This window comes from Lytechinus variegatus, chromosome 17, assembly GCF_018143015.1.
Source record: "Lytechinus variegatus isolate NC3 chromosome 17, Lvar_3.0, whole genome shotgun sequence".
NCBI classification, from domain to species: domain Eukaryota; kingdom Metazoa; phylum Echinodermata; class Echinoidea; order Temnopleuroida; family Toxopneustidae; genus Lytechinus; species Lytechinus variegatus.
The window spans coordinates 23,073,388-23,086,126 of record NC_054756.1 but is presented as its reverse complement, the minus strand read 5'-3'; the positions used below and the strand labels follow the sequence as shown (position 1 = coordinate 23,086,126).

At 37.1% G+C, this 12,739-nt stretch overlaps 1 long non-coding RNA gene across 2 annotated transcripts; it reads right to left on the bottom strand.

Moving 5' to 3' along the window:
* Window positions 1-278: 278 nt before the first annotated feature.
* LOC121431334 lies at window positions 279-3,515 on the bottom strand. 2 transcript variants are annotated; one of them, XR_005972113.1, is made up of 4 exons: window positions 3,349-3,515; window positions 1,496-1,728; window positions 565-688; window positions 279-364 (listed from the first exon to the last, which is right to left on the bottom strand). It is a non-coding gene; the product is annotated as an uncharacterized LOC121431334 (long non-coding RNA). The 2 variants fall into 2 exon arrangements; XR_005972112.1 differs by lacking the exon at window positions 279-364 and having other exon boundaries at window positions 464-688; window positions 3,349-3,514.
* Between the last annotated feature and the right edge of the window lie 9,224 nt (window positions 3,516-12,739).

Here is a 12,739-nt window from a genome sequence, read left to right as displayed (position 1 = left end):
ACTACTACTACTACTACTACTACTACTATATACTACTACTACTACTACTACTACTACTACTACTACTACTACTACTACTACTACTACTACTACTACTACTACTACTACTACTACTACTACTACCACCACCACCTCTACTACTACTACTACCACCACCTCTACTACTACTACTACTACTACTACTACTACTACCACTATTACTTCTACTACTACTACTACTACTACTACTGCTACTGCTACTACTACTACTCCTACATCTTCTTCTCCTCCTCCTTTGAAAGACGAGATGAAGAATTGCGCCTATAAAAATGTAACTATGAAAGGCTTCCTGGGTTGATTGAGCAGACGATATTCCACTGTTTACCTGATCATCATCGTTATCACCATTACTACCACTACTACCACTACTACTACTACCACTACTACCACTACTACTACTACTACTACTTCTCCTACTTCTTCTTCTCCTCCTCCTTTGAAAGACGAGATGAAGAATTGCGCCTATAAAAATGTAACTAAAAAGGCTTCCTGGGTTGATTGAGCAGACGATATTCCACTGTTTACCTGTTGAAATATCTCATATCTGCATGAACTTCTTCGAAGACTCTGCCAAATGTCGGATGCTGTTGGCGGCGGGAGAGCAGATGACCTATCAATTGGCCTGACTGGTCTCCATTCTCACCTACCCCTAAAATAAATCATAATGACAGAGACAGCTTCTTCAAGTATCCGCTTCCGTTATCCCCTTTCCTTTCCCCTCATCGCATTTTCCTCCGACTCTTCTTCTTTTCCTTCTCGTCTCCCATCTCCTCCTCTCTCTTTCTCCCAACAGTATTTTCCCTTTAGTGTCTTTATGTATGCCTTTACCCTATCTACATGATCTATGAATCTTATTATCAAATCCCTTCGTCCTTTATTTCTCCCCTCCCTTTCAGTCTCATCTCCTTTTCTTCTGTTCTTTCATTCCTTGTTACTCTATGGATTTTATCATCCATTTGTTCCTTATTATTTCTAAATGTTTTTATGTATCTATTTCTGCTTTTCCTTTCTTTCTATTTTTATTAATTCCTGTTATTTCCTACTTTATGTGAACCCTTTATTTTTTTCCTTTCTCCCTTTCTCTCTTTTCAAAATAACAAGAATAGATGGAGAATTAGATGATATGATAGTACTACTACTACTACTACTACTACTACTACTTCACTAATGATAATACTAATAAAACTGATAATTAAAAACAAGGAAAAAGAAGAAGAAGAAGACGAAGAAGAAAGAGGAGGAGGGGGAGAAGAAGAAGAAATGTAAGAAGAAAAAGAAGAATGAATAGAAGCATGACAAGACAACCAGAGAGGTGAAAAAAGAAAAACGATCAAGCTGGAAAAGAGATGGAGAGAGAAAAAGTGAGAGAGAGAGACAGACAGGCAGAAAGGGAGCGAACGAGAGAGAGGGAGAGATAGAGATTATAGAAACAGATGGAAGAAAGAAAGTCACTTACGGAGAAGTGAGGGCATCTTTAACGAGTAGACACGTCGTGAAGAAAGTCCATCGCAGCCGTTTTACAGTTATCATCCTTCATCTATACATCAACTTCACATCCATCCAAATAGTACAGTGACCCCCAGGCGTTTGTCACAGTTAAAGTTACCGTTTGCTCTCGTGAAGGAAAGCGGGGGAGGGGGTGATGAAACACTGACAAGCTGCTGAGATGGGGGTCTAGATACCTAAACACTGTTATTGCAAAAAAGTAGTGTTCTTGTTAATCAATTGCAATGTATTTCCAACATATCTGTACCCATATGAGTTCTTTTTCTGTAAAAATCGGATTAGGATTTCGTCTTCTCATGTTAAATTTCATTTCTCAGGTCATATTATTCATTTTTCCCTCTCGCCTAATTGGATCGCTCATATATCTCTTTGTTTTTATTATTTGTTTTTCATAAGTACATTAAAAAATACAAGCTGAACCCCCTCAAAATAAAGATCAGGAGAAGGAGTGGGGTGGTGGCCAGTGGGTAGTCAGACGATCTCTACATGAATAAACCTCATAACTGCTATTCAGGAGTCAATGAATATAAACAGTTGCATCTCTATATCATCTTCCAAACATTCTTAAAGAGAGCGAAAGTACAGTTACCCCAACACGTCACACTAAAAAAGAGAGAGAAATACACTGGAGTTTGTTGAAGTCTCAATGGTGCCCTGTTGGTGATTCTACGAAAGCACGAAACGCAGGGCGAAGTCTCCGCATTCTTCCAAGGGGTGTCCTGTACTTTTCTTGAAGCCGCCGGAGATGTAAATATAAAGGATCTTGTATATATGACACGTTAAATAGCATATAGTCGTCGCCAGGAGCATTTCTAGGGTTTGGCTCACCCCTTCCCTCCAGGCAGGCGAAATACCAATAAAATCTGCATAAATGTAGATCTCGGAAAGAATCCCACTATCAGAGGCTTGCTCAAGATGGTATCTTTATCCATGTTGTCATTTTATCTATAACACATAGAACATTGAGAATGCGTCCCATTTTCGTTACTAAAATGAAGGGTATGGTTCTGTCACTTAATGAGACACCACTATCCCACCCCTCTTCCTGGTAAAAAAAAAGTATCTTGCGACCCCCGAATGAATGGACGTTTTGGTGCGAATTCGGAATGCCCGGGCCTCGTCTTGCAAAGAGCTACGATTGATTCGATCAACCTCAAGTATATGGAAATCCATCAATGTCATGATATTTTTTTTCCTCAGGAAATTTGCACAATGTCCTCTGTAAACACAAATAAGCACACTTCATTTTCTAGAATACTATGAATTAATGAATGGACATCATATCTAGAAAATGTGTTGATTTTTTTTCCTAGATGATGATGCCAAGGGTCGTGTCGTCCGTTGTGGTTGTGAGTTCGAATCCCAACTCTGCCATAGACTCCACTTTAATAAAAAGACCCGAGAGTGATATCTGTCGTCTATAACGTCAGCCACTATGACTGATTAACCTAGACGTAAAATGTTTCCTAGGTAATTGGTTATATACCAGCTTGGCGTTTACCAGCAAAAATGCTGTCCTGCCGAGTTCCTACGGGGGTTACCATAAACAGAAACAGAAACAGAAATGTTGCTGGCTTTTCATAGTTGTGTTGATTAAATCAATCGCAACTCTTTGTAAGACGGGGCCATGCTCACCCCCGCCTGCCTACCAAAGTATGGAAATAAACAAAAAGAAAATCAACAAAACACTAAGATGTAAAATCGTTTACACCCTCGAGATCAAACGATGCGATATCGTTGTAATAATTATAGGAAAGCTGGGGGTATTTCAAAGTCCTTTCTTTGTTTCCAAAGTAGATTCACCTCGTAGCATGATAGGTGTGTTTCGAGAAGGCGGACTTCCGATGTTGAATTGGCGTAGGGATGCCTGAAGTGTGTTTCCGGCTGCATAGAAAGAGAAGAGCGATTGTAAGGAGCTAATGATGATTATAAGACATAATATCGAAAGAACGAAGAACAGGAAGCAGAAATAATCTTTAAGAATCTTCTTATCAATGATTTTCATGAACGTGAAGACAACCATCTCAATTGGACATAACCCTACTAACTACCCGCGGGGGGGGGGACTTAACTCCCCCTCCTCGACATTTCCGTAGTAAATCCGCGGTGCTATTTTTATTATCTATCTTTTTTTACAAATATTTTTATCTCGCCGTTCGCTTGCTTTTACTTTCAGGTCTCGCAGACGTTATGTGACGCCCAGGTAGGAGATTTACTAATTTCATAACATTAGGTAAGTGCACGCCAGACCCAAAATTGCTTTGAAAAAGTGATTTCATGTACAAAGTCAATGCAAAATGCGTTTTAGCTAAAATTCATAAATGATTGAATATTTTTACTGTAATCAAAAGCAGTCATTTAATATAATGCTATTTATGTCATTGAAAAACCATTACCCCCAAAAAAACCCCAAGAAGTATATACATAAATTAACTACAATAAAAATACATAAGTAATTGATTTTGGTCCTATTTTTTTTTTAATTCACAATTGTCAGGAATGCTATACAGAATATTTTCGCCAAAATAGCCTTCTATGACTTTTGTTAAATGGATTAGGGCAACAAGTATGATGTAACGAACAAATTAGCATAGTTAATACATTTAAAAGATAAAATGTAAATTCTAGTGCAATTTACCGAAGCAGCCGCTTAGAATATGCCATTCTCTACCATCGTGCAAATGTTCGTTGCGATCGCGCGACTCGAAGCCGATATCTTTGGAGTGTGAGTTAGTGAGGGTTAAGGCTTGAAGGTCAAGTCCGACCCAGAAAAATGCTGATTTGAATAAATAGAGATAAATCAAACCAGCAGAACGCTGAAAATTTCATCAAAATCGGATGTAAAATAAGAAAATTATGACATTTCAAAGTTTCGCTTATTTAAAAAAACAACAGTGATATGCACAACTCAGTGACATGCAAATGAGACAGTCGATGATGTCCTTCACTCACTATTTCTTTTCTTTTTCATTATATTATTATTATATTTCATTATATATTTCATTTTTTTTTACAAATTTGACAATATGGACCAACTTGACTGAACCATATAGTATTAAACAATGCTAATTCCATAATGTTCAGGGAGAAATTATTGTTGCTTCACTTGACCATGTTGAATATGAGGAGAAAATTAGAATATTTCATATAATAAAATACAAAAGAATTAGTGAGTGGAAGACGTCATCAGTCTTCTCATTTGCATACCGACCAGAATGTGCATATGACTGTTTTGTAAAATTAAGCGAAAATTAAAAATGTCATAACTTTCTTATTTTGAATCCGATTTTGATGAAATTTTCAGTGTTATGTTTGTTCAAATAAACTTTTTGTTGGGGTGGACTTGTCTTTTAAGTTTCAGGTAGTTTTGTGTTGAATAGTAATGATAATAGTTATACATATGATTTATGTATATAGCGTCTTTTCCCTTTTGATTAAATGCTTAAGGCGCTTGATGCTCGGTAGAGGGAATAAAACGAAAAGGAATGACAAGTTTCAAGCTGTGACCACAAACATGGAAACACGCCTAGCTTTTGAGCAAACATTATAATTTTTCACAATGGGATTGAATTGGTTCAGGGGCTTGCTAATGAATCGATAATTACTGAATTATCTCAACGCAATGATTAGCTGTGATCATGGGAATTTTAAGAGGAATGGCACACTGTGACGTTGAATACAACAAGGTCAATTCTTTACGGGTGTTCGATTTTTTCCTTAAAGTACACCACGCAAAAAAATTATGTTGAATCCATAAAGGGGGGGGGGGGAAAGAGCGGACAGAGTATAATCATCGAATCGACAAAAAATGTAAAAATGCTGCTGAAGCTGCCACAGCTAATGATGATTGACAGAAAAATTAGGATATTACTAATGCCGGTATAATATTTTTGTAAGCAATTTACAATAAATTATAAAAATACAAATATATGAATATCTGTGGAAATTTGGGGATTTATCCAGGATTCACTTAATTGCATAGCTTGTGTATAAATAATGCGACCCCATAAAAAGAGACACAAAATAGCTGCTATCCTGCTCCTACTTCTACTGCTATTGCTGATGATGATGGTGACGATGGTTATGATGATGACAATAATAGTGATAATAATGATAACAGTAATAATGATGACGATAATAAAATATTTTGATTATATTAACAATAACAAAAACAGCACTAATAATAATGATAATGATGATAATAAATGAACAGCAAATCTTGATGTGTTATTTTACGAAGCTATAAGCTGAAAATAATTTATGATCCATCATTTCAAACGCTTCTTCCTCTTCGGAATACAGGCTATTATAACATGTACAGGGGCATGCACTTTTTACCTAGAAAGATGTAAATAACCCCAACAATATGCCCTCTTCCCCACCTCACTATTTTACGCAATGGGATAGAAATATATTTTCATTGCACTAATATTTTTCTTTTCAATTAAACTTATTTTCTTCCATGTCACTGAGGTCGCGGTAGCTGGCGAACGACGAACATATTCAGCATCACGTTGAAATACCATAAGATGCCAATCCTAATGCGTAGACGGAAACAGTTTTAATGTAATGGGCCCTTGGATAGTTTTTGTTCATATATAGGGATCCTAATCAAGTGATCAACGAAAAAGATGAACGCTAAATTTGTCTCCTTTCCCCAAAAATGACAATTTCAATTGTGAAATAACAACATGGTTTGCTTCTCTTGGCCAACATGTTAAGTACAACTTTCTGGATAGTGTCCATTTTCAACAGTCCGACACTTTTCTCTATCTGCCACAATGATTAAAGTGATTGGTTAACATTGGTTTGACTTTAAAAAAATCTGAGCTAGAAGGTCACACTTGTCACCTGTGTTTGTGATATGTTACAAAAATGAAGCCCAGAAAAAATTGCGTTCGAAAATCATTATTTAGTGCTTCAAAAATTGAAATATAAAGTGACCGGAAACACCATCTTAATTTCATCCCATACACTTATGTGTACTATTTAGATGTCTATAAGACGCCTATTTACAAAATTGGGGTTTGCCTTGTAGTTTTCGCTTTTCATTCTCAATAATGGTTGTTTTCGGGGTTTATTAGTTCTAATACATGCACTTGTACACATGTTTCATCTTGGTTTGAGAATTTTTTAAATCGGCTGCTCACAAAGTTAAACAATACCTTTGAAGCCTCGAGAATAGTTGCTATTGTAATATTACAACCAACACGTTGTAAGAAATACATACGCCGTCGGTCGGAATGATCGAAAGAAAAACAAATGCCCCCAAATATTCATCCTTGACTGGTCACTACATGTTTGGCCTAACGTGCGATTAAATTTGCCTGTTAAATTTATGGCACCAATTATTTTCGAGAACGTAAATAGTACTTGGCACTAATACTTTCTGATAAAAAATTGATAATCCTTTACCAAATGTCTCATAAAGTCTACCACGCGCACTTTCGTAGAAAACCCCCAAATAACAGCGATTAACAACGAGAGATACCAATACAGTTCTAAAGGTTAATTTAAGACGCGCCGTGAAAATAATTCGGCAAGTTCGTCACCCTATCAGTTAGAAGACCCCTGATAACAGACACCCCGTTCACATAGTCTCACCTTATAATATTCAAGTCACAATTCAAACTCCACGCTATTGGAGATGATGTATCGTTCTATAGACACGCCTGGTGTTATAGATTTTGGAGGTTATGACTAGCCATGAGCACAACTGTCCACACCCCTAATTCAATGTGGATATTAATGAAACCAGCTAATCCCAATTCTCCTCTTTCGCATTTATAGCTTGGTTTCACAGTTCGAAAATCTTAACTCAAGTTCAAGTGCATTGGGAACGTTTAAACCAAGGGGAAAATATCCATAAAAGCCCCTTTCCGTCAACTCAGAGTTCCCTACACAGTTCCTTTAAGGAATACTGTCCCAATGTCACTGTAACCGCGTTTCACTTTTGAAGGTGCCTTTGAGAACTACATGAGCACATGCCTGCGATCTGGCAGTCTGTGACAAAAACAGCCTTGAACGTCATATAATCAGGTGAGCAATTGCCATACACTCGGCAACTTAATTTACCCCATTTCGACCTTAAAGGCAAGATAAGGAGTCAAATTGTATTGCTAAAACAAACACTTGTTAAGCTATATGTAAAATCATTATTATTAGTTTGTTAGAGTTTAAGGTTGGAAATAGTAAAACAATGACATGAGGAAATAACCCTCCTGGTCATATTGTTCATGAAATCTTTTAGAAGATGATTTCTCCAAAAATCACTTTTTGATGACATTTTGATAAAAAAGAATTAGATTTTTTTCCTGCATACCAAATTGATACACGAAGATACGATCACATTATACATTGAATTCGTTTCTTCCTCTATAATTGTAAAAATACTAGATCGGCATTGGCTATAACTCCCGTTCTCCGTGTTCCTCGTTGGAGAATATATGCAAACAAATCTTTCCCGAACCGAAGCGCAACTGCAATTTGAAGCCTGTTTGTCTTGTACTCCGAAAAGATTAGTTGACATGCTTAATGAAAGTTAGATTTTTGTTATGTATATAATTATTAAAAAGAAAAAAATTACTGATAAAATCCGATGACAGCCGAATGTTGTGTACGCTCATTTTTTTTCCCACTCCGACATCGTGTTCTGATCGCCTTTAAATTGTCTTCAGCTGCCTTTAAACAAAAGTGCCTCTATCGAGGCTGTCATGTATCGCCGTAAAGTTAGTTTATCAATTAGCCCGTCCAGCTGACAATGCAAGTATACTGGTGTATGGATGACATTGATGGGGTACATGGTAACGAAAAGGGAAGCTAGAATAAATACATGTAGGAAGAAAAGGGAGACATATGTGTCAAATGAGGGGGGCGGGGACAGAACATTTGAAAAAAAAGAAGAAAAAAAAACCGATGATCAAATCAAGAGAGCACAAGTGAGCAATATTACATTCCAAGTGCACAGGATCCGATACGCACTGGACCCCGTCAGGGGCTCCCCCATGTGTAACCCCCAAGGTGCTCCATGACGGGGATGCCTTTGTGGATTATATTTATGAAACGTTGAAGTAATGTGTTGAGTAATAATGATGAGATACGCATGCTAAATTGGGATAAAATAATAGGGGCTATCTTGAAAGTTTAAGATTGCTGAGCTTTCGAGAGCCTCCGGCATTGACGAGAAACTTGTAGGGTTTGCCCCCCCCCCCCCCGGACAACCGACCCCTGTCGCGCCTGAACTCGACGTCAGGATGTATTTCCCCTATCCAACTGGCGTACATTATGGGGAGGGGTAATTGTGCTTGGTGCCATGGGCCCCGAGGATCTTCTCTACCTAGAAAGAAAGGGAGAAAAGGAAAGATGTTGAAATATATATATATTAATATAGATGAATTCACAAAATCTAGAATTGTGTGTTACAAACTTCGTTTTTTGTGCTCGCTCGCACCTCTTCCATAGGACATGTCTGGCCCCTCAAAAGTTTTGACTTAATACGACACTGCCCTTCCCATGTTGGTTTAAAAAAAATGTGCACAAATGCACAATATTTGATAAATGAGAACTTACGAGCTTGTTGGCTGTGACATTTAATTAGGTAAACAGGTTGCATTGGCAGGGTAAGAAATCAAAGTCACTATACACTCTAAAAAATATTGGGTAAAAATGCTCCATGAGGGCAATTATGTGTCCAACCAACATTTGGGAATTTCTTTTGGACATTTTTATTTATCTAGTGTGACGAAAATTTTGCACCTTCTAAAGTAATTGCTGCTTAGTTTTAACCTTACTGGACATTACACTTCCCGCATTGGGTAAAATACTGCCCCCAATTGGTAGGACGCATAATTACCCTCATGCCGGTTAAAAATTTGAACCAATATTTTTTTACAGTCTATTTTTTTTTCGTTAAATTTCCACACTATTTGGTGACAATTTACCAATCAAACAAGCACATGTTGCATTTATCCTATGATTATTTGGCTAACCTTTCTAGAGTAAACGGTGGTGTGCAATGGTACCAGCTACTAGCTACATGTAGGTGCATGCTTTGAATAAAAAGGAATGAAACCATGAAAACGGCTGTTTTCGACTCTCCGTACGGCCGCCGTAGAGGAAATGTGACTGAAGCATTACTTTCCGACCTGCTCCATGGAAGCACTTGCAATCATTTTAATTGATATGCGTTAGCTTCTTGTCGTGATTAATGGCAATATACATGAAGTACCTGTGATTGTGCGGTCTTCGAATATAGTACTAGCAAAGGTGACATGCATTTTGAAGTAATGTAATAAAATTGCAGAACCATAGTGGTGACAGTTTTAGTTTTTAAAAAATCGGATTAAAAAAACGATGTTACTCCAATAACAAATAATGAACACACTTTAAAGTTCAGCTGGTTGAAGAAAATAATATAGAACAAATGTTCGTGAAGGTCTGATAAAAATCCATGGAAGAGTAAAAGATTTTTTTTAAATTTGTAACGTAATGTACGAGTAGCCCCCTCCCCCTTAGCATGTCATATGAATCCATAGACTCGATTTTTTTCATATAATAACATGATTTTCTAGAAGGTGGAATGAAATGATGATTCTAATGATTTATCCACCACCCACACACACCCTCACACACAAATCACTTTAAAAATGTGATAAAATTGCATTTTCTTTTCGAATTTATATCTCGCAACATTATGGAGGAGTGGCTTGTCTGTAAGGCAAAAAAAAAATAGAACTTCACAACACCGTTATCATTTATTCTTTAGCATTTTTTTTTATCAAGGTTCCAATGTTCTTTCGATACAAGAAACTTATCGTCATGGTGAGTTCGCCATTAAAATGCCATAAATTCCTTATTTTCCATCTGATTCAATAAGAATTTTATTTAGTATAATGCAATTTTATATTTTCAATTTATTCAGATCATACTATACCACATTGATCTTAATTTTAATTAAATATCAATTGCCTATATTAGGCTTTTCCAAAGGAGAAAAGAATTCGCAGTACGCTCTTAAATGAGAGTGGTACAAATGATGCAACCTTAGTATAAATGACCCACTTACTCATCATGCATGCTTATGAAACCAACATCGTCTTTAGAAGTAGAGCGAATATGTTTTCGAGCATAACTCCTAATTGCAACTGATAAATAACGAGTAGTGATAAAAAGCTCCCCTTCTCTCCATAAAAAATAAATAAAGTAGTTGAACATTTGGCGGGTTCCAAGGCCACACTCGACCAGAAAGTACGCCTGCCCTATGAACAAGAGATCGGGGTATAAAGGCATGAATGGGTACAATGAGTAAGGGGGAAAATTTATGGCAAGTGAAAAGGGCGGGCCCTTTGTGTCGTCCGTTTCTTCTTTGTATTTAACACGTCTTTGCTTAGAAAATCCCACGCTTTTCAGAGATAATAAGCATCTTCTATTTTGGCTCGTCTTTGAAACCATTTCTTGGGTTTCTACAATAGGGTGGTGCGTGTGTGGCCTTACCGCTCAGCCGGCTAATAGGACTGTTATATAATCCCAAACACCTTTTTTTCTTTACTCTTCAGTCAGTAAACGAGAGGAGAAAAAAATAGTAGCAAAAAACATCGATAGGGCAAGGTACTTTTTGGACGCCTGAGTAAGATTAATAACATAAGAAGCGAACAACGGTTAAGAGTTGGTCTGAAGTGTGACCATGTAAATAACCCTTCTCTTTTTATTTGAAAATCATGCCGCATCTTTTTTTTTTGTGGGGGAAAGGAGTTCTATCTTGTCCTTCATAATGTATTATTCATCTTTTCTTCTTTCATGTCTTGCGATAATTTGCCCCAAATGCTCATTCGATAAGATTTTTTTCTTTGAAATTTGCACCTTTAAAGGCACAGCCCGATGGCAGTCTTGACGCACTTTTTAAGGGAAACTTTTGCGGCATACAACTTTGCAACTTTCAGATAAAAAGGTGCAAAATTACATCCGTACAAGTAATGGCCTGAAGCACCTTGAAGAGTTGCCGGAGGGATACCGTCTCTCTCATTCACCATACTAATGAAAATATAAATAGCAATGGAACAGAAGAAAGATATTCGCGAATAAAAAAAAATTATTCTGAAAAAAAAAAACTTCTGGAGGCTGAGCCTATTGATCAAGTTAGGTTTGGATGTAATTCTCGGTTGTCATTGGCTAAAAAATGGGCTATATATATATATATATATATATAAACTGTTTTATTACTAGTTTAAACCATTGCGGACTTTCAGAGCCTTTTTACGAAAAAATAAGAATAGCTAGAGTAAAAAAAGGTATTTACTCTTACAAAAGCACAAACACAAAAAAGTTTTTTTTTTCAAATGCATATGAATACAGCAAATTATCTCATCACTTGTCACGAATTTATTCCAGGGAACCTATGCTAACAAGATATGCGTTCCAAAAGTTATGGTAGTAGATCCTTATATTATTTTTATTTCATTTTTAACTTGGCTTTACTTAGTCGAAATATCATAGACTTTGGCAAATGACTTAAAACCGCATCCAATGGCGGATCCAGGGGGGGGGGCACATCCGGCAAGTGTCACCCCCTTTTCGAAGCCATAATAAAAAAAATCAATGTAAATATGCCGTTCTTACACAAATGTGCCCTCCTTTTGAGAGTCACAGCACATGATTTAAATGTTTGAAACGGTAATATGCCATTTATACACAAGTGAGGAGCCTTTTTTGCGTCAAATTTTACGTGGACGAAACGATCTTCATTTTTGGGGTGAAGGCCTCTCTCTCTCTTTTTTTGCTTGCTTGCTTATCAATTTTTCCTCGGGAACGAATGCCCCACCCTTTTTGAAAATTCTGGATTCGCCCCTGAGCGTGTCATATCAAATTAACTTCATACTTGAAACGACTTTGCCAGCAAGAACCTATACTGAATTGAAGACCGTGCCAGAACCAGCTTTTAAGAACCTCACCCAACCCCGACCAAATCTTTGCAATATATTCATACGTCATTCACGGTGCCCAGCTGAATGTGTTTTGCGCAAGCTATTTGGCGCCCACTCGGGGCCTGCTGAATAGTCCAAGGGTTTACGCTCTTCACCTCGGAAGGGCACTGTACTCTTTCCATGTTTACAACCGCCTTTACTTTTCGATAATCTCAATTATGGGATTTTCTTATTCAAGACGACTTACAGAAACAGTTCGAAAGGAATGATATATC